Genomic DNA, 24014 nt, shown 5'->3' with positions numbered 1-24014 from the left:
TACTAACAGTATATATTGCAAGAGCTCCTTTATTGTAGACTCCAAAGGAGGACGCAGCGTGGAAAAGTTTGGGAAAGACTGCTCTAAGTGGTAGAGGTGGTACTTCCGGTTTCATTATTGAATCCCCATAGTTTGGAAGTCTGTCGTAATTTCACAATGTGAAACGAAATTGTTTGTTTCACTAATTCACTTGTTTGTTGTCAAGGCAGGAAAATACAATAGCCGGTCAAAAAGTAACACCTCTACAACCTCCAAGTACTATCCTGAGCTCCAGTTTCTTATAGAGAATCAAATAATTAATGGAAGTGAAATGTATTCGTGAGTAATAAACTCAATTTCTCCCCTCGATTTAAAGTCTGAAAAGCAAACTTAATATCCTTATTCTCTTGCAAAGTTTGTTAGTTGAATATAAATGTTCCTTCGTGGCCAAACGACTAATATGCGTGCTTCCTACGAGAGTTTCCGTGTTCGTTCTCTGATGATAATACTAAGACCTAAATAATGGTTCGGATATCACACAGTAGATCCTGTCTTATACATCTAGGTATTAAAAAGGACGCTTGATCCCAACCAATGTTATTCAAATATTATTCGAACAATTTCTCACTATTCCAATCATTGTACATTTATTTATTTATCAGATTTGTCGTTCGAATATTTAATTTCTCAACTTCAATAGCACTATTAGCGTGTGGGAGATAACAGAAAACCAAAAGCAGAAAAAGAAGTGAATGGGCATCTGAGGAAATCTACTGTACAATGAAAACCTTATGAGCAGGGCCAGATTTATTACTAGGCTCGGGCCTAGAGGCGCAACGTTCTTATTGGCGCACACTGAGTGAAAATTCAATAAGCAAGACGAAAACAATTGCAAAAATCGAATAATAACAACAAAAACATGATTAAAATTAGAGTAAACACCCCTCTAGTAATAATTTATTTAACCAGACTATTGGTTTGAATCATTGGCGGTTGAAGTTGAGTGGAATTTTACATTGATGGCCGCACAGTTCTGCGCATGTCCTTTATAACACCCTATCTCCATAACAAACTTCACTACAACTGATACAGAAATGTTGAAACAAAGGTATGGATAAAATAAGTTTTTAAAAAATCAGTGTTAAAATCTTGTACGTCGGAGTGAGGGAGCAGCAAAACATTAAATCCGGCCCTGTCTGTGAAGCTTCTCTTCAAGATTGTTACTTTTAAAATTTAAAAATATCATAGTAATGAATTAATAACACATTGAAAAGGAAATAAAATGACTCAAATATCACGGAAGCTTGTTATTTGTTTGGTGAATTCGGTCGTAGAAGTGAAATTGGTCGTATAGATATGTTGTAAGCTTAGTATACATTTTCTTTTGGCATAGGTTCTTAATTATTTTGTTGATTGATTTTGAGCTTGGTTATTTACGTTTATTGTGTGTTAAGTATCAACAAACTTTCCAGAAAGTATTGAAAAAGGAAGACATGTTCAAAATATTTTAATTAAATAATAAAAGTCACAAATATGTACATGACATTATTTGATCAAAAAGAAGCGATGTTGGACGCATGATTATCCCACTTTGAGGTTTATTTCTTTGTTTACAAGAGTACTTTGAAAAAAGAAATGTCCATTATAATGATGTTAGTTTTTAATAGTAATAAAAAAGAACAAATAGGTAGCTAAACACATGAAATAATTTTACTTTCTCTGGCAAACGGAAATCCACTGTAGTTTATGCTATTAACTCAGTTTTTTTCTGTATTAATCATAATCTCTTTCGCTTAGCTAACATTATGTGAAAAGAACGAAATAATTTCTTCCTAAATACATCGTGACCAGTAAATGGAAGCACAACAAAATTCTTTGTCGTTCATTATTCAAATTATGTGTTCAGTGTTCAATTACTACACATAAATTAAATCTACAAACAGCTTCAAAACACTTTTCTGAAACAAATATACGAGGAGAAGTCAAAAAGTTTCCGGAATTCTGTTGTAGCTCTTTATTACCACAATATACATATTTACTTAATCGCCTTCAAAATTGGCGCCTTCGGAACACACACACACACACACACTTGTTCCCATGGCCTTATTTAGATAAGTGCTATTCTGTGCTCGAGCCCAGGGTGGCAGAATTATGGATTTTTTTTTTAAAGATTCACAATAAAGTAATATTTAAAACTAGCAACCCGCAAAGTCCCGCGCAAGCACGAGAAAATATGTTAATGTATTTAATTCTTTCTAATTACAGTAGTCTAATTAGCTATCTTATCTGATTATTTGTAGAAAGTCATCCTCTCCCCACCCCCACCCCCCATCATGAAAACTAATACTGTTACACTCAGCGACCTCGAAAACTATGAATTCAACACTAATATCTGTCATTTTCGATTACTTTTAAAATCTCGCTCCTGTCTGGGGAGTAGAGTATGACCTTGAAGTTGAAATGAATTAAAACTCTCACTATTCATCTCAGCAACTCCAAAAACTGTGAATTGAACTCTAATATTGGTCGTTTCCCGGAGTGGCAAATTATTTAGAGCACAGGGGCGCACAATATATAAATACGGGTCTGCTTGTTCCTTCGCTCCTGCGATTGGTGAAAACACCGACTAAAGGCCTCTTTTGGTATCTTCCGAAGTTCTGTCATCGCGTTAGTTTTGATCACTTCTACGTTGGCGAAACGGAAAAGGCTCATTTTTAGCTTTTGGAAGAGCCAAACATCCGATGATACTAAACTTTATATAAGACGATCAGACTCCCTGAATCAGATTTTTTTCAATTTGCACATGAACTTGATGTTTACACGTTGCTGGATCTGCGAAATTGCGCCAACTGGTCACCGCACATTTCTCCGTTCAGCTACACTGCCTGTTAAGACGTGTTCACACTTGTTAAATTCACAATTGGGCAACCTAGGGACTGTATTGCCCAAGATTCATTGTGATTGCATATAAAGTACCAGAACTACAACAACATTCCGGGAGCTCTTTTGACTTCCCCTCATAAGTTTATTGACCTTTCAATACGAATTTATGTAATTTAAAAATTGTGTTCGGAAAAATGTTAATGGCAATATGGTACAAAAGAATCTTGAAAGAGCTGGATTCGGCTTCCATAATGTATGTTTCTGAAATTTCATTTGCTCGTTTGAAATTTAACACCCTTATTCAGCATTGAAGCTTCATGTGGGACCCGAACCATATCCTTTTATTGGAGATCAAATCTGAGACCATACGAACAGAAGCCACTCTTACTACTAGTTAGTCCTCTATATTCTATATCAATTGTCTCTTACCAGACTTCTGGATATATCAAAGTTCTTATGACAAAGTCTGCGTAATTTACTTTAGCTTATTTCTATTTTTTTAGACTTCCACATTATGCTATGCATAAATATGGGAAGTCTTAATGGCTATGTCTGTTTATTTTTCAGACTTCCAAACTATGCTATGCATAAGTATGGAGAGTAATATAGACCGGCTATATTCTTTTTTTTTTTTTTTTTTTGAGACTTCCAAACTATGTTATGTATAAGTATGGAAAGTCTTATAGAACGTCTATATCCGTCTGTTTATATATTTACTTCCAAACTATGCTATGCATAAGTATGGGAAGTCTTATAGAACGTCTATATCCGTCTATTTATATTTTTAGACTTCCAAACTGTGTTATGCATACGTGTGGGAAGTCTCATAGAACGGCTATATCCGTCTGTTTATTTTTTTCAGACCTCCAAACTATGTTGTGCATAAATATGGTAAAATCTTATAGAATGGCTTTCTTCATCTCTCCGTCCGTTTGTCTGTCTGTCGACAGGTATCACAGTCAAAACAGTAAGAGAGAAATTAACTAGAAACATTTTTTGATACGCATTCAGTGTCCCAACAGTTGGTTGCATCTCATCTCTTTACCCTCTATTCAAATCGGAAGTAGCATTAATCAATCATTTCCAGTTTTAACGTTAATCACCATGGGGCAAAAACTGTAAGTTATACGCAGTGAAAACTGCCTTAACCTTCTAATCAAAACCGCAAACGGTACAAATCTACAATATACTATTTCAAAATTGATCAGCATAAAGAAAAACGATAATGGAAAGCGAGAAGCGGTTTCTCGAAATGGATTGAATAGCTTTTGTTTCTGCCAGAAACTGTAGAAATCTAGATACAATTTCCTGTTTCAATTCTGATCCTCTTACAAGGAGCGTATGCGAACTGTGATAGCTATATATTTATGAAGGTAACCAAGAAAGTTCTGTCGCTTTCTCACCCACCACCTTCGAACATCAATGTCACCTAACGCGTACCTGGAAGATCAAAAATGGTGCCTATGAGCATCAACAATCTTCTGCTAACGTTCTGAAAGCCCATGGATTACATCGCAGTAGAACTTGGTGTGCCGTGAAGCAAAGAATGTTTCAAGTGCATTTTGCACCTCTACTAGAGATTTGAACTGGCGTCCTCTAAGGGAACTGTCCAAGGAATGGAACAGGTGATAATTGGACAGTGCAATGTAAGGGGAGTATGACGGATGTAATGATGCTTCCTATTCGTCATCCTAGCCACGTGGGGTTTAGCGTTATTCTGTAAGCCCTTTGATATTCAGAGTGCTGGCTCCAGACTTTTGGGTTTCTCTTTAACACGGCTCAACTGCTGACAGTACACAGTTGCATTGATGCTCTGACTAGGGATGCGCACGAGACAAGATTTGAGACTGTCTCGTCTCGAAAATGTGCTGTAAAAGTGATGTCTCGACTCGAAAAATATATATTTTTCTATTAGAAGAGCTGTGTCTCGACTCGAATTTTGTCAGGAAAATTCTGTCTCGACTCGACTCGAGCGCATCCCTAGCTCTGACCAGCTGGGGCACCGCGAGCAGTCCATCAAACACACAGGAGGACCTTCTTCTAGTGCAGTGCTGGTTTTGGCTGATTTGGAACCGGTTCATGGGATGCTAACCAATGATGATGGCACAGTGGAACTTCGTACAGGACCCACTACTCATCACATGTCAATACCCTGTCCAGAAATGTCTCCTTCCTCAGACGAGACAGCAAAGAAACACAGGTGTCTGTTCGCGTTGCTTTCTGGCCCGGAGTAAAATCATCTGGAACCCATCGAAACAATTTGTAGTACTTCCCAAGTTGATGGAGGTGCTGCCGAATGGTTTCTCCACTCACACTGAATTGTGGTCCCAGTTCCTCACATGTCTGGCCACTGTTCGCCTCAATTGCTACCTGAAGATCTTCATTTTGGACGGCCGGCACGTAGTGCGTCTTCAAGTGTTTTGTCATCGTCCTTAAACTTGTTAAACCGTCGCTACACAGTCCCCGTAGTCACGATACTCTCACAAAAGGCCTAGCATATCTTCCGCCCCGCTGCAACGGCGTTTGACCCCAGTTTGAACTTGTACAGCATACACGCCCTTATGATGCTCTATGGAGGTCCCATGTTCACTCTGTCCTTATGCAAGTTCACGGTGTAACTGAACTGTCACAACCAGGTAGTATGTTGGATATACCCACATCAACAACCTGTCTTCGCCTTATCTTCATTCGCATTCAACTCACGGTGTGAGAGCCAGTGGTATCCAGACCTCCACAATAAGCGTGACGAGCTATACCCCAAAAAAGGTGGAAAAAGGCAGAAAATGAAAAAATGTATGCAAGTAACCTGACACCTACGGAGGAAGACACGTGACCAACAACACGGTAATACTGTCATATAAGCAGTGTTGCCATCCCAACACAAACTTTTAGTCCAGGCATTTGTACCTAAAATACCTTGAAGTTGAAAAATATTCCCATAAAGCTGAATATTTCAGAATAATTTCCTTTGTTAATGTACTTTAACATATCAAAAGTCCCCTACTCTCCGACGCGTGCTTTCTCTCAAAATGGCGGTTAAAGATGGCGACCTTGAAATTTCAACTTGACAGCTTTGGGTGACAATAACTTTCTTCTTTATGACATTTTGGATACGTATCAAGTATATATGCATACAGGGAAGACTGAAATTAAATTTTTATGACAATTTTCTTGTCAAATTTCACTTTCGGCAGGTTTAAATTTTGTTATATATACAAAAAAATTAAAGCAAATGTCACGTTTTTTATGTTTGGAGACATTTATATTAGAAAATAATGAAATGAAATATTTAAGTTTTACGTCCCACAATTATGCCGGTTAGGCTAAAGGAGACGGTGATTATGAGAAATGAATGAAATGGTGGAATGAAGAAAGTGGGAGGACACGGGAGAACCCCGAGAAGCAACAAGTAACAAGGAGGCAGAAAACCAAGAATGTCCAAGCATTAACCGTAAACGTAAACTGATCGCTCATTTAATCATATCTGCGTGTTGACCACGTTTCTTCTTGAGTTCTGTTCAATTAGAAATTGGAATATACTGCCAAAGACAATATGCATCTCAAAAGTTAATAAATGTGATCTCTAATATTGGTATCATTACCTTACGCAGAGTTACAGAGATTTGAATATTCTAAAATGAAGTTTGAACCTACTTACGATACAGACACATTTATCCAGTTTGCATTTGATAATGTGGATTTTAATACTAGGACTCTAGATTGTAAAACACATTTCACAACATGGGGGAATTAAATTTTGTACCCCATATGAAAGTGAGGACCAATATTCCCTTATACCACGACTAATTGATCTACCCACGAAAGATGAAGTTGCGACAGCACGTAACATAAACATTGAAGTATATAAAAACCAAATTCAAAGGGATTGCAAACTATTGAAATTCGAGACGTACATCACTCCTTCCAAATGAAATGGAGACATTGCAAAGAGCACAGATTTCTGATGCAATCTGGATTGCTTGCGAAATTCTTCAGGAGAAAACACCATCTTGGAGTGATTTTAACCGGAAAATAACTGTACAAACGAACAACTCCTTCCAAAATACCCTGATGAAACCTCTGCCTGTCATAAATTCGAATGCTTCCAACGTAAATACAATTTATATAGCCCTAAAGATGGCGATAGACGAGTGTTCAAAACATAGCCAAAGAAGTTGTATTGTGAAATTTGACTAACAACTCTATATCAAAGCTGCAGAAATTGTCGAATCGTGAGGACGCGACAGTGATCTTGGAAATGTTGTAGTTAGGTAGATTTCACACTGTGATATACTTTGGAGCAATAGGTCATACGATGTCAGAAAGTGACCTAAAAGATTTCTTGGCTACGGTTTATGCACCAAATTCCGTTGTGCACTTAATGGATGGTCGTACAATTTCACGAGCAGTGAGAACTTTCATTCTAACGTTTATTGCTCTGATGAAATATATGTGGACAGCTTTCAGCCAAATAGATGAAAGTATGGTCGACAAACTAAGAACTAAACTTATACGTTTATGAATGATCCCGCAAGAACAGAAGAATGTTTACTTAGCAGCAGTGAAATGATATCGTTCCAAGAAGTAATAGCTGCTTCAAACGTGAAGACTGAAGAAGTTGGACGTACAGATAGGTTATGGTTGCAATATATTGAGCAGGTAAAAATTATGTTAATGTTTATTAGATCTGAAAGAACTAAAGACTGGCAATTGCATTTACTTGCCACAAAGCTCATGCTGCCTTACTTGCATGCAGCGGCTCGCATAAATCATGCCAAGTGTGCACATTTATATGTCTACCAGATGGAGGACTTAAAATAAGAATGGATCCAATTGAATACGAGAAATTGATATGTGGCTTCTTTACAATCCGCAGAAGTGACTCTTTTTGAAGCGGGGTATGGACTGATATAATAATTGAGCAATGTTTCATGCATCCAATAAGATATCAGGAGGATTAACACAGGGCAAAGGTATTACAGAGAGTACCCTAACACGATGGATACTGACGACGACAGTTTGGATGCACTTGAAGAAGTTGAAAAGTTTTGTGGCATATAGTCCTCTTCGACAGTACAACATGTTGAACTTCGTGAGTCTCGACAAAATCGTGATAGACAGGACATTAGCACCTTTCAACAATGGGTTGACTTTCATTCACCATTTGCAGCACAAGATGACCCTGAAGACTTCATCAAATGAAGTAACAAATGAAGTGACCGAGCAAAGGAAGTAGGAACTAGCATAATGAATAAGATGTGGTAGAGCTAGCAACGCTACCTCCAACCGAAAATGAAATGAAATCTTTTATTTTTATGTCCCGCGGTTATGCCGGCTAGGCTAAAGGAGACGATGATAATGAGTAATGAATGAAATGGTGGAATGAAGAAAGTGGGAGGCTACCTCCAACAGAGGCTGCTGCGATAGTAAGAACCTTTCTTTTGGATACAATTCAGCGTCTCAAATACAACATAACATGACCATCCGTAACATTCTACCTAAACCGGAAGTTGTTTGAATTTTATATTACTTCTGGTTTGATCAAAAACGGTAAGAGATATCGAGATGTGTTCCTTGCAATCGATTCAGCTTCTCAGAAATATGTTCTGTCTCCTCAATTAACACTCTACTCGAATTAACCATTTCCGGTTTCCACACACCGCCATAGAACAAAAATGGTGATAGGTAGCGACAGTTTCTGCGATCGATTCAGGGTATCAAGATAACATATGATCACAACCTGTAACATTCTACCAAAACGGAAGTTGTTGAAATTTATTATTACCGGTACGTCCTATTTTAATACTGATTTCCATGGAGCAAAATCGGTAAGAGATATCGAGATGCATTTTCTAGCAATCGATTCAGCTTCCGAGAACAGTTCATCTTTTCGATTCACTAACTCTCTATTCAAACCGGAAGTGGTTCAAATTAAACATGTCCGATTTCAGCATGTATCGCCATAGAACAAAAATGATAATAGATAGCGACAAATGGTCTACTGCAATCTATTCAGGGTATCAAGAGAACATATCATTATCCTCACAACACTACCAAAACAGGAAGTGGCTGAAATTCACTACTACGTCAGGGTTCAGTACCGATATCTAGATGCCGTTTTTTCAATCGACTCAGCTTCCGAAGAAAAGGTTTCATCTTTTCTTTAACCCTCTACTCAAACTGGACGTGGTTCAAATTATCCATTGTCAATTTCAACCTTTTTCGCCATAGAACGAAAATAGTAAAAGATAACGACAAACTATTCTCTACAATCAACCCAGGGTCTCAAGAGAATATATCATACAATCTGACAACGCTCTTCCAAAGCCGAAAGTGGTTCAAATTTACTACTACGTCTATTTTCAATACTGATTCTATAGACCAAAAACAGCCAGAGATATCGGCATGTGGTTTTTGCAATCGACTCAATTTGCCAAGAATATGTTCAATCTTTTTCCGTTAACTCTCTATTGAGACCAGAAGTGGTTCAAATTAACAATTTCTGGTTTCAACATTTATCACAATAACAAATGGTAATAGATAACGACAAACGGTTTCCTGCAGCCAGTTTAAGGTCTCAAAAGAACACATGATCACAAAGATTTCAACTTTTCTACTAACGTTCTGTTCAAACCAGAAGTGGATCAGATTCACCATTTCTTGTTTCATCATTTATTGTCATAGCACAAAAATGGTAATAATGACCGACATTTTTTTTTTCAATCGATACAGCGTCTGAAGAGAAAACATACATATATTGTCGCAATCCGGAACACTCTATCGAAACCGGAAGTGGTTGAATTTACTAATACTTCTGTAAGAGATATCGAGAAGCGGTTTCTTCGGAAGTAGAAGCTGCATGTATATGAAGCTGTAGGTCCCGCCTCATATAGCTTCGTTGGTTAACGAGTCGCTTAACTCTAATCCAGTCAACAATTATGCAACTTTGAAATAGTGAAACATTCTGTATGTGATTTTTTCTTGATATACTTTCGGTTTCCCCTACTTTTTCGTTCCACAGACTATTTCGTCAATTACACTTACTATTGTTGTCTCCTTGAGCTAGCAGATCATAAAGTTTAACTCGAAATTCTTCCCACATTATATTACATCAGCACTCCAAGACGTCGCTCTCTCAATCAATAATTAGAAGAAACAAAAAAGAAAAAACACGAGTGTAGTAGCTTAATTAGAAGCTATCGCGGCAAATGTAATACATAAGGTATGGTGCATTAGTCATCCAATATGACATGAAAAAAAAATAATAATAATCATTAAAGCCCCTGCCTTTCCAACCACCTGTTGAACTCACCATATAATGTAACGGGAAATCGCACATTCCTCTGTCAACATACAATTCCCATCAGACCCATTTGACCCTGACCTTCGCCTCAACCCTCAGAGAAAGAAAAGCATTCCCTAGGAACAGGGTTTCCAGGGCTTTTTTAACGGCTGCCGCTTCGCAAAAAATAATATTTTATTGATCTATAAGAAAGTGTTGAATAAAACCTTTTGTTTACTGATGTACAGAAGATTTTATTAGAGCTGTCAACTTCTTCAACTGTGATACATGGAATGAAACATGGCAGTGGTTTATGCAACTTTTTTATATAAAAGTAGGAAACCCCTTAACTCTCACATAGTAGTCATGTGCACCTCTTCAAAGGAAAAGTGAATAAAGGAAAGCGAAAGTTAACCTTACAATTTGAAACGATATTCATTTCTGTGTCTCTGTGAGTGTCCCTTTGTTTCACGGTGATACGTACATTTAAACGTGATAGCAAAACAATTTTTCACCATAACTTTCTTATACTGGTAACTTCTGACGAAACATGAAATGGGGTGTTTTCTTTGAAACTTGTCAATTATTTCCCTTGTACTGCTTAAGTATTCTGCCAGAGGGTAAGTTCTATCGTTTAACCTAATGTGGCTAGGTGGAATCATTAAGAGGGAGTAGAAGTGGGTACAGCTAGTAGCTATGGATTATGATTACGATTACAATTATAATTGTGATTACGATTCAACCCATGATTATGAGGTTCGATTTAACGTGGACCATAAACATTTTCCATTATATATATATATATATATATATATATATATATATATATATAGATAGATAGATAGATAAGATTTATGAAGTTCCTCTGAAAAAAGAAAACGGTAGAATAATACAATGATAAAGACAGACATGTACTGATGGAAGTTTCATGCGCATATTAAAGTTGTAATTTACAAATGAAAATGAAATGAAATCTTTCAATTGAACATCCCTCGACTATGACCTTTTACGATAAGAGAGACAATAATTAAGGCAAGTGAATGATGATGGAAGAATTGGTGGAATGAGAAAGTGGGAGGAAACGGGAGTACTCCGAGAAAACCCACAGACACGATGTTGTCCAGCACAAACTTACTTGACCAGGGAAAGAACCAGAGAGCCCACGCACCAGAGGTAAGCGCTCTACCACTGAGCCACCGTTGTCTCCTGTAAGTTACAAGTAGTAATGTATGTTTATCACTGTTACGATTCTGTGTCATTGTTAGGAGTATGTAGATAATAGTAAATACAACCTGCTTGTCAACAGTGTATATTTTTTCATATAAGTAAATAAAAAATAAATACTCTATTGCAGCAAGATTTAAACTATCAAGTTCATCGCTTTGGCAACGAATGACAAGTTTTTTTAACGATATAAAATTCAGTTTTCTTTCTCAATGTTCTCAAAAATTACACATGAAAATTCATCCTCAAGCATGTCAGTTCGGAGTGATCTATATGCCTTTTCCTTGAACATAAACATAATTAAAGAAAAAACTAAAGTTTTAGAGTTAATAATAATTTTGGATTATATCTCATTAATCATACTGTATACTGGTGTCTTGCTAGTCTTATAATGAAGAGATTAATGAGCGTATAGGCCTACTTCAGTTTCAGTTTCATCTTGATAGGTGGCGCCGTTCTCGTTCAACATTAATTTTTAAATTTACCAAAATACTCGTTTCTCTCGATTTTCCTGGAAACTACGCATGAGAATTTAATCTCAACCATTTCATTTTGTTCAGCTCAATAAGATCTATTGATACGAATAATATGTTTTAGCTTCGGACTTTTTTTTCGTTAATTCGTAACACCCTTCATCGGTACTGCTGGAATTCAATATGGTGTTGGCCCACCCTTAGCCGTGGTGACAGCTTCCACTCTCGCAGGCATACTTTCAATCAGGTGCTGGAAGGTTTCTTGTGGAATGGCAGCCCATTCTTCATGGAGTGCTGAACTGAGGAAAGGTATCGATGTAGGTCGGTGAGGCCTGGCACGAAGTCGGCGTTCCAAAAACATCCCAAAGGTGTTCTATAGGATTCAAGTCAGGACTCTGTGCAGGCCAGTTCATTACAGGGATGTTATGGTCGTGTAACCACTCTGCCACAGACCGTGCAGTATGAACAGGTTGCTCGATCGTGTTGAAAGATGCAATCACCATCCCCGAATTGCTCTTCAACAGTGGGAAGCAAGAAGGTGCTTAAAACATCGATGTAGGCCTACGCTGTGAGAGTGCCACGCAAAACAACAAGGAGTGCAAGCAGCGGCGTAACTAAGGGCTCGGGGGCCATCCCGCAGATTACGTGGAGTGGGGAACCTTCTCTACGTCCTATTTCACGATTTGGGGCCCCATGGTGGCTTGAAGCCCCCCCCCCCGCAATGCGGGGTCTGCGGGGCCCTTATTTACGCCCCTGAGTGCAAACCCCCTCCAAGAAAAACACGACACACCATAACACCACCACCTCCTAATTTTCCTGTTGGCACTACACACGCTGGCAGATAACGTTCGCCGGACATTCACCATACCCACATCCTGCCATCGGATCGCCACATTGTGTACCGTGATTCGTCACTCCACACAACGTTTTTCTATTCAATCGTCCAATGTTTACGTTCCTTACACCAAACGAGACGTCGTTTGGCATTTACCTGCGTGATGTGTGGCTTATGAGCAGCCGCTCGACCATGAAAGCCAAAGTTTTCTCACCTCATGCCTAACTGTCATCCTGATGCAGTTTGGAATTATTGTGTGATGGTCTGGATACATATCTGCCTATTACACTTTACGACCCTCTTCAACTGTCGGCGGTCTCTGTCAGTGAACAGACGAGGTCGGCCTGTACGCTTTTGTGTTGTACGTGTCTCTTCACGTTTCCACTTCACTATCACATCAGACACAGTGGACCTAGGGATGGTTAGGAGTGTGGGAATCTCGCGTACAGACTTCTGACACAAGTGACACCCAATCACCTGACCACGTTCGAAGGCCGTGAGTTCCGCGGAGCTCCCCATTATGCTTTCTCACGATGTCTAATGACTACTGAGGTCGGTGATAATGAGTACCTGGCAGTAGGTGGCAGCACAATGCACCTAATATGAAAAACGTATGTTTTTGGGGGTATCCGGATACTTTTGATCAAATAGTATATATATATATATATATATATATATATATATATATATATATATATATATATATATATATATATATATATATATGGTCACATATGTTTCGTTGGTTAATTCATTTTATAGGGGGTTAATGTCCTACTAAACTACTATCCCTACCAGTCCTAAGATATCTAACTAAACTACTGGGAATAACGAAAAACTGTAAAAATGAAGTAAACTTAATAGAAAAAAAACGACTTCAAGAACACACTAAAAAACAGAAAATAAAAACTTAAAAAAAAAATGATTAACCGATTCCAACAAAAGTGCTAAAGAGTAGAAAATAATAAAAGCGTTAAAAAGTAGAAAATAATAATTATAATAAGCGATTAAAAGTTGAAAATAGTTCATTACCATTCTCAATATAATAAAATTTTGAAGTCAATGCCAAGTCAAACACATTAATGCCTAATATAAAGTTAGTTTGAATGGTAATTTTACTAGGTATTAATTTGTTTGGCTTGACACAGACTCCAATTTTTTTATATAGATAATGGTAATGAATTATTTCCAGCTTTTAAGTGCTTATTATTATTATTTTTTGCTTTTTAGCGCTTTTATTATTTTCTACTTTTTAACCTTTTGTTGAAATCTGTTAATATTGCTTTTTCAAGAAAATTCTTACATATCATGAATGTTTGATCCTTAGAGCTCTATATATGCACACGATTTTCGGCTCCCAACATTGAAACTTTTACCGTAATCTTATGAGTTTATGCACATTTGCCTCTCCTTGGAAAAGTTTGTATGGGCACCCATATTTATTTTACATATCACGTATATACTTAAGATCTGTATTTCTTAAAATTCCTGATTTCAAGTAGGTTGTTGCACGTTCATCTTTTCTCTATTTACTTGCATGTTCCTGGGCGCAGGTAAGAAGATTCTGTACCTCACTGGAAGTGAGACTTTTTCTCCAGGGATCTTAAATTCATGCAGTAGACAAGAGTCTTGAAGTTTAATAACAGTGTTCTAACTGATACACAATTCTGTTAATGATGTCAGAGTAGTTGATTCCAAGCTTCAAGATAGAACAAATGTTATTCCAGAGTATAACAAAATTTAATTCTAATAATATAAAGAGTAAAATCATATTAATTTGTATCATATTAGTTTTACTGTAAATAATATGTATTTGTAGTCACATTCTAAACTTGTGGAATATTCAATTATCTTTCAAGTGCTGTGTTCTCATCCTTGAAATCTCTCACTATTTGTTTAATTTTGCCTTCTTTTCTGAAATATTTTTTATTACCCATTAAAACACATTTCTTTATCTGTAGGCTAGGTTAAATTTCCTTTCAACAATAGTTGAAGACTTTGCAGCATGATTGTATAGATGCGTTAACAAAAACTTCTAAAATATTTAAGATCAAAATGAATTTTAAATGTCAGTATATTAGGTCGTTTTATGTTTAAATTTTGTTAAACTATAGTCTGGTTATTATACAGTACAGGAAATACTAATAAATAGATAAGTATATATGAATTAAACAAATAAAATCGGATTTCTTTAATGCTAGAAATCTGGTGTCACCATGATCATATAGTTCACCATAAATTTTCATCCAGATCGTAAATATCCTCTATACTCAAAAGAGCACTCTACGTATATACGTGGCTCGGAAGAACACAATGGAAAGCGCCACTCCGGGGCAATTGGATTATTAGGTGGAATGGGTTGGAATCGAACCACAAAACAGTATGTAAATAATTTACTTTCGGAAATGTACATACAGATGTCTGGTAAATCTTGTTTAGAATTGTTATTATGGAAATATTGAATCTTCTTTTCCAGTTTACTCGAAAGTTATAAAATGTAATATACAATTCTGTTACAACGAGGCTATATGAGTTTATATCAGGCTTTTTACGCTGTATTAGCTCTCTCGTGGCGAAGCGGTTAGCGTATGTGCCTTTGGCATGGGAGACCCAGGGGTTCGATTCCATTCCGGGGGAACCTCATGTGTTTCCGATCCCACGTTAAGCCGTAAATCTACGTTTCATAGAGCCTCGCTGCTGAAAGGTACACTAAACTCACAATCAAATAAAATCAAAATCTTAGCGGTGAATATCTAACAATTGGAGACACCAGATTATCGCTATTAATATAATTGAATTTTATGTTCCTTTGATGTAATAATTATATTATCTAGAATTTTCGTGCTTAATGACAAATTCATGCAAACAGATGTAAATAATTATGTAATACGCATTGACAAAGTTTAAATCTTTGAGGACATATTGAATTAGCTCCTATATCTGAATACTCTTGTTTCTTTAGACCAGTGGTTCTCAACCCTTTTAGACTGACGACACACTTTTCTGAACATCCTGGACATAACGATACACTTTTTTGATATTTTTATTATAAATAATAATAACGATATCTACTATAATAGTGAAACCAATTAGTTTTTATAATGATTCTATATAGCACTGAGCATTATTACTACCGCTGCGCTGAAGGTTTGACTGATACAGTCTGTCTCGATTTTAATTGATTATTATTATTAGATTCTTCATGATTTTTAAATTCTAAAATTTCCTGACACACCTTAGGGGACTACGTGATACACCAGTGTGTCGCGACACATCGGTTGAGAACTACTGTTTTAGACTATAACATTAAAGTATTGTATTTTGTTTTTCCAAAAGTGATCACATAGGAGGAAAGAGATGGCGGTCGCTCCCCTTGACACTTCAAAATTTTACTTTAAAAGTGATATAAGGGACATATGTAAGTACACACTTAAAATAACTAGCCCGTCTCATATAGCCTCGCTGCTGAAAGGGACGTTAAACTCAAAATCAACTCAATTCAATTAAAATAACTAGCTCTCTTTTTATATTCCATTATGTTAGACAGTCTTTACCCTAGGTTATGAACAACGAGAAAATTTTGAAGCAAATTACACTGCTCGTTTTTGTTTCTTATTTATATTGCAGGTATCATTGTATATTTATATGTTATAACTAGGAGCTTTTTTTTTTTTTTTTTACTTATTCCATAACAATTGGCACTTTTTAAAGATGCGATAATTATCCAAATTCAAATGTTTATTTATGTATAGAGTTAAAATCTGTAAAAATAACTATTTCTGTGCAATAGTGTGGTTCAATATTTGATTCGAATGAAAGGTAATTTTTGCTTTACCCTAGGCATGGGCGCGAGACGCGAGAACGCGAGAAGTCTCGTCTCGTCTCGTCTCGCAAACGAGACGAGAACGCGAGACGAGACTTATAATATTTTGCGAGACGAGAACGCGAGACGAGACCTGATATCTTTTGCGAGACGAGAACGCGAGACGAGACTTCAGTAAGTCTCGCGCGAGAAGTCTCGCGAGACTTCTCGCGGTCTCGCATAGTTTACATTTGTGATATTGATATGGTATTCTTTTGCAAGTACCATCATACATATTGAAAAGAAGATAGTTAATAATGTCAGGATCGAGTTTTGTAATAAACATGGGTGTACCGACAGTAGAGCCCCAGCAAAGAGAGTGATGGCAAAAGAGCGACGACCAGGAGAGCGTTAGCCAAGAGATCGACGGGTCAAAAGGCGACCCACAAGGAAAGCGACAGCAAGGAGAGCGATGGTCCAAAAGGGCGACGCACAGAGATCGATAAACTATGGATCAAATGCTTGAAACGTGGTCATAATTCAAAATCAGTAAAAATGGACAAAAAGTGCTATAATGAGGCTTTTGATTTTGTTAATTATCAATTTGACATCAAGTTAAAAAAATGGAGGGCCAAATTTGGAAAAAGTAAAATTGGCGAACTGGACTTGGTACATTGGTGCATTTGACTTTGTTGATTATAAACTTACTAATTTGACATTAAAATTTAAAAATTCAAAATTGCGGATCCATATAGCGGACTGCGTCTGAAAAAGTTTGAGATTCGAGAGGGAAAGATACTTTGTCTACTTCAGTAGCTAGGACAGAGTCAATCTACCAGTCATTTATTAATTAAAATATAACTTAATGAAGTCATTTTAATTTTTCAGTTAAACAATTGTTCTTCTCCCCCTTATTTTTCGAAAGCTTAGTCCTCAACCGTATAGAGTCATTCCACCTGAAAGCGAAAAATCGAGCAAGACGGTTGGTTATGTGAATGATAATAACCAGAAATATATATAAAGTTCTAAACCGTGTGGAACAAAAACGCACAGTGGAATACTAACAATATTTTGATTCCAGCAAGAAATATGCTTCCTCCACAAGTGGTGAAAATTTCAATTTGTATTTCAACTTACTTCTGTCCCGGCATGTGTTTACGTGGCTTCACGTTTCTTAGCAGCTGTAAAATTCCACAAAAACATTCTTGTAAACAAAGTCCGGGTGTAGAAAGGAATGCAATCACAAACGAGAGTCGTGTTTTTCTGTTTTCACTCCTTTTAGTAGACTCAGTTCACGATTGTTTGTAATTGTTTGCAAAATTTGATTTTGTTTGTAGCGGTTTCAGACCCTGGAATGCAGACAACACAACAATCTTGATGTAGCGTTGGAGCTTCAAAAGGCTGTAATGGTCACATCTGTTTTACAGATTGATATGTATTGCTTTCTTTTCTTTCTTTCCTTCTCTCTCTCTTTCTTTCTTTCTTTCTTCTTTTTTTGAATTTTGGAGCAACAACAACAATATAAAGTGACAACATGAAAACAGATAATTTAGTGAGGCTCAGAAACACAAATTTGAGTGTTTTAGTCATTTCCGATAAGAAGTTAGAGGGGGCATAGCTCAGCATCCGTTCTCTATGCACTATATACCATTAGCACTAATAGGAATTAGAAACACAAAAGATGATTTTTTTTCTATAGAAAGTACAGATTATACTTATTATTCTCTCAAAATTGCGTTCCCTTTGACACAACAAATTTTTCAATATTTCTTCCGAAAATATAATTTTGGTTTAATTCATCGACTTGGACTAAAAAGATCCAAATATTTCGTAACCCAAAATGTGTATTTGCGTCGTCACTACTACGTGATAAAAAAAAAGGACTGTCCACATACCTATAGTGCAATTTTGAATTTATTTATTTATTTATTTATTCATTTTCGATAGAGCTCCAAGAAAATGAACATAACTTAAGATTCAACTATGGTCGTATCTTCAACATGAATGGCGTGCATTACAAACCATTCCATTTTCCTTCCTATCACATATTGATAAGTGTTCAGACAAACACTCAAATCTCGAATGCGACCGCACGAAGATTTTGGCATAATTTGTCGTTTCCACATGGAATAGCTCTATAGGTATTGTCAACATGTTCAGCCGAATCTCCATGGAAGTTATTCCCTTCATCACCTTCGTTTGAGTCGTCTAAATTTTTGTCAGCTTCCGTGTTGGAAATAATTAAAAGGTTTACAGCTTCAGATGACAAATTCTTCATTTTCTTATGAAATGATTTGCCCAAAGAAGAAATGAAAGGATCTGTTGTTGCCAAAAGCCTTTGGAACTTATCATCCATGTTTTCAATACGAAAACAGTTTCGAGAAAAATTCTGACAAGCTGACAAGAATTCAGACGGTTCAGACGATGAATTCGATAAAGATTCGGCTGAACGTGTAGACAATTATATGGTTGAGGATGAAGCTTTCGCAAAAGAAGGAGAACAACAACAATTGTTTCGATGAAAATATCTTCAGTAAATTGTCCACTGATTTCGCGTATTTATTCTTTATATAACTCCTCCTGTACCATTACCACGCTAAATAAACACCAAAAATGAATTGAATTCAGGCCTGGTCATACCGAAAGTGAAAATGTTTACTATTTGCCTAAACAAACAGCTAAATTTCCGTATTTTGTTTTGTTTAATCTTGTTTTTGAGGCGAGAGATAGAGACTGGGCGAGACAAAATCAAATCTGTCTCGCCTCGTGACCAGGACTGGTGATATTCAAGAAACAGTTCACATTTGTTTCGAGATAATACATTAACGACGTCTCAAGATAGACTAATTTTTCCTCTTGTCGCATCTCGTGAGCATCACTAGTTAATATAAAAACTACTAATACTATAGAATTAAACTTGTTTGGACCCGACACTACTCGAAACTTGAGCAAATATCGAGTCGAATTGGAGATTTTTTGAGCCGAGTTCTCGAGTGGATATAAAATATTTTTATTTCGAATGAAGCCAAATTTAAAGAAAATTTTTTTGAACTTGCTCGTCCCCAACCCTCGAACAGAATGGGTCCAGAAAAGGTAAATCAATATTGTGCGTTCGTGCTGTACTTTGCAGTAAGGAACAATGCTGTCATAATTATGAACTCCCCAAAGATGTTAATGTTCTACAAAATTGATACCTTAGAAGTATATGGTTCTCATCGAAACATCCCTTCCACACATCATCATCTGAAATCGTAGAGACAATCGCAGACGAAGGCAAGTCAGTAACTAATAGTTTATTTCTAAACTTTTGGGCTAGCATTTATTTGAACATTTACTATAAATTATGTCGACTAGTGGAAATAAAAAGAAAAAAATACAATTTTCCTTTGTATTATGAAATTTGTATTGATTTTTTTTTATGTTTTACTGTTATTTTGGTAGTTTCAAAGTATCTAGTTAACGGAGTAAGTGTTGTGACTTTTTGGCAACACTGATAGTTGCTTAGTTAGCTGTTCTTGTTTCTTGAAATGGTTTGGTCAGGTTGTCACAATTACTGATTTCATGATAGGTTTAAGTTAACAAGGTTAGTCAAAATCTAGTTATTTTAGGAGATTTCCTCATGACAAAAGATTCAAGAAATAAAGATTGTGTTAGTTTTTCTTTGTCATTACTTTCCCAAAATGTAATAAAATAGATTCTTCCATTATCTACAGTTTTCTTTATTTTCTCTTTGGGGTCGTGAGCCAAGATCTTTGGTCATAAAGTTCTTGAGGAGGGGGAGGAAAATAGGGGAAAAAACGACACGTTTTGTCTTGTGTATCCACCCTCCTCCTGATGATGAGACAACATCTTGACAAATCATAAAAGCAGGATAGCAAACACCAGTACAATGCATTTTTTTTTTTATTTCTTTATTGAGGACATATTTGGAAGCTGTCTTTTCGGAAAATTTTGTCGAAACAATGAACTTAGGTAACATTGCATATTCGCGGCTGCGGTTTCCGGTCTTCTGTTATTGCACCCTCGGTAAAAATATCCTAGTTCAAAAACATACGGCTCGCTTTGATTTTTCCTTCAGTGCAGAAATTCGAGGCTTCGGTCAGAGGATACCATATCTTCTCTCTCTCTCTCTCTCTGTTTCTGTCTGTCTCTGACACTCTGACTTTCTTCTTCCTATTTTCAATGCATTATATATATTGTTCCCCCTGCCCACCAAATTGTTTTCTTACGGTAACTTGTTTTATGAAGGCAGAAAAAGGGCCTATTGGCTTGTCTAAGAAGGAAAATTTTTTAGTCAAATAAAGCAGTTGTTTCTTTCCGTAAACATAAATTTAGGATAAATGGATTTATGGCTGCAAGACGGATCCTCTCACCAAAACCAGAACTGATATCTGCTTAGATTTTATTCGTCAGAAAAGGGGGGAGAGAAACAGTGACGACGCCAGAGGGGGAGCAAGGGGGCGAGCACCCCCTAGTAGCTACTTCTGCCCCTCTGACTGCTACCTAGACTGCCCCCCCCCTCTCAAGATTCCTACAATCTTTAAACATTCTACATGTAGTATTTTATATCAGTATTATAACCAATCTCATTGTCAAATTGTAGTCTACTGTACTTTCCATGCATTTACTATGTGGTAGATAAGTCCTCAAGCTTTCTTCTTTGAGCGGCTGAGTATTTCTGTTTTCTAATTTAGCGCCTTTTGAGGTAAATTTTAGTTATACTTCTTATGATTTTTAATTATTGTGCCTAGCGAGCAATAGTAGATTTGGTCGACTTGTTTTCTTCTCATTGGATCAACTTCGATTGGAAATAAAAGAAAGGTAAAACCAGTTACGTAACTTGTTTGTATTTATCCAGGTTTGAAGTTTTCAGTTTCATATTTTGTTTTATTTAAAGGTTCTATACTTATCTTTTCTGAAACATTATTCACAGCTTTCAATATTCAGAGGATGTGCTTATAACAGCTTAGTTTGCAACTACCAGGGCTTAATTTTTTGAAGGGGATAAAATGAGTTGTGTTTTCCCTTCCTGCAAATGATAATAATAAATTTATGGAATTAAATTGATTCCCAATAAAACGTATTGTCAGGGTGCTGATCTTTAGTTAGTAATTGGCTTACACTATTGCTCCCTTATTTATTTTGTTTCAAAGTACTGACGTGACGCCTACCATATTGAGTAGGAGCTGCTGAAAAATTCGTAGCCTAACCCAGAAGGAGTGCACGTGGAATGGTGAAGTTTTACTTCTTCTACACTTTCCCCGAAAGTCAATATACTACCTTGGACACTGCTCTAGTTTTTGCAGAAAAGTTAAAAAATCTGAAGATTTCCTCACACCACTGTTCGTAGCACTATCCCTATCAGATCTAAAATTGCGTTCTTTCAAGTGTTATTTAAGTTTGGGAAATAAGTACACGTAATAGTTAGACGGAGCTAAATCTGCGGAATAATAATGATGATCTAGACATTGAAATCCTAGATTATGCAATGTCAGTTGTGTTCGCAGGGGATTGATGGACAGATCTATTCTCCTGAAAAAAAAAAAAAAAAAAAAAAACAGAATTCCTTTCTTTTCATTTTCCAGTGCGTTGAAATTTGAATTTTTCTTTCAGTTTTGTAAGTAATGTAGAGATTCTGGATTAATTATTTGACCGTTGCGGAGGTAGTCTATGAGTACGACTCCATACTTACCCCAGAAGAATGTTGCAAACAGTTTCTCAACCTACTTCTGTGTCTTGAACTTCTTGGGGCGTTGGAGAAATGAGCGCTACTACTCCATTGACTGTTGTTTCGATTCAGGATCATAGTGGTACAACCATATTTCATCTATGGTTACTATTCGTGAGCGAAATTGATCAGCATTACGGTCAAATTGAAAGAAGATTTCTCTTAATGCCGTCACTCTTTTATTCTCCTGACAAATATTTTGGGAACCCATTATGTCGAGAACTTGAGCATACCCAAGCCATTCTGAATTATGCTACCGACGAGTTCCAAAGAAATGCCCAGAATCTCTGACACAAGTTTTGCTGAGAAGGTAAAAACTGAGAAAGCGGGGTGCAGCCAGACCTCAGACTATAATATGTATATCGTGAGTTTACTATACACTTTAAAAAGTATATAAACAATAGCTTAAATTATTTTTGTCACTCAAAAATTGGGGTGGCCTAGGCCCTCCGGCCCCGGGCTATATCCACCACTGACTGAAATGCTGCAATTTTCAAGAACAATGTCACATATTGCATCCATGATTTCGGGAAGAGTCATTGCTTTTAATCATCGTGGATGTAAAACATAATTTGTTGAGAAATCACCACGTTCATACTAAGCCACTTACTTCTTCACCATTGTATATAACGGAGGAGAGACCCTTGGTGGTACTGATTTCCTAATTAATTTACTTCGGTGACTTTCCTTGGTGGAATAAAAATGGTATAACAGTTAGGATCTGAATGTTCGTGAAATTATCTGTTTGGGCACACATAATCACTTCAGAAGCCTGAGAAACAATAGGAATTTCATTATTAATATGCAAATTTGTATTTGTACATACAGAGATATGTTTTTCTAAACTGCGGTTTCATTTTTCTACCTAGTACCTACACTCCTTCTGGATTGGACTAGGATATTTTCAGCAACTCCTCGAAAATTCTCTCTCTCTCTCTCTCTCTCTCTCTCTCTATATATATATATATATATATATATATATATATATATATATATATATATATATATATATATATATATATATATATATATATATATAGAGAGAGAGAGAGAGAGAGAGAGATGCGTAGCATATAGTACTGGACGAATGTGTTACTCTTAGCATACGCGAAAGTAATTCAATTTATGTTTGGATTTCAAAAGTTTCATTGAAAAATATTTCATATGCAGACGTTACTTATTTGTTAGTTACAAACTTTACCTGAAATAAGTTTAAGTTATAATCATATCGGTCTAATATAAAAACAGCAACGAAATTACACAATGTAATGTAAAATAAGTCAAACGTAAAAAATATGTCATATTTGGCATGGCAAATAGCCGCCCCCCTGAAAATGTGTCTGCCCCCCCTAAGAACTTAAAGCTGGCGTCGTCACTGGGGAGAAAAATGCTGTCGGTACTCCACTACTTTTTTATGGTTTTGTTTTGATTTTGAGGAAAAAACTAGTGTTTCAGATTGCAAAGAGTTTGAAATATTATTTCAGATGAGCTTGGTTCGTTGCGTGAATTTCATTCCATTCCTCAGTTTGCGAAAGACGGTTTGTATTGAGATGAAAGTGCATTTAAGTTGTGAAATATATATTACTAACCCTGCATGTTTACTATAAATACGACTATTTGAGTTACCGTTCTTACCAAGTTATTTGAAAGTTTTATCTTGCAAGTAAGATTACTCAAATGTAACATGCCGATTTCATTCATACTTTACATAGACAAAGACTACAGAAAACTGGCATTTTTTAATACCGAGAATGTGGGCTGTAAAATCAGGCATTGTGAATCGGAATGAATGGATAAGCATTGTGTAA

Source organism: Thermobia domestica, chromosome 5 (assembly GCF_964235325.1).
Source record: "Thermobia domestica chromosome 5, izTheDome1.hap1.1, whole genome shotgun sequence".
NCBI classification, from domain to species: domain Eukaryota; kingdom Metazoa; phylum Arthropoda; class Insecta; order Zygentoma; family Lepismatidae; genus Thermobia; species Thermobia domestica.
The sequence above is the reverse complement of the archived record's forward strand: the minus strand, read 5'-3'. Positions refer to the sequence as shown.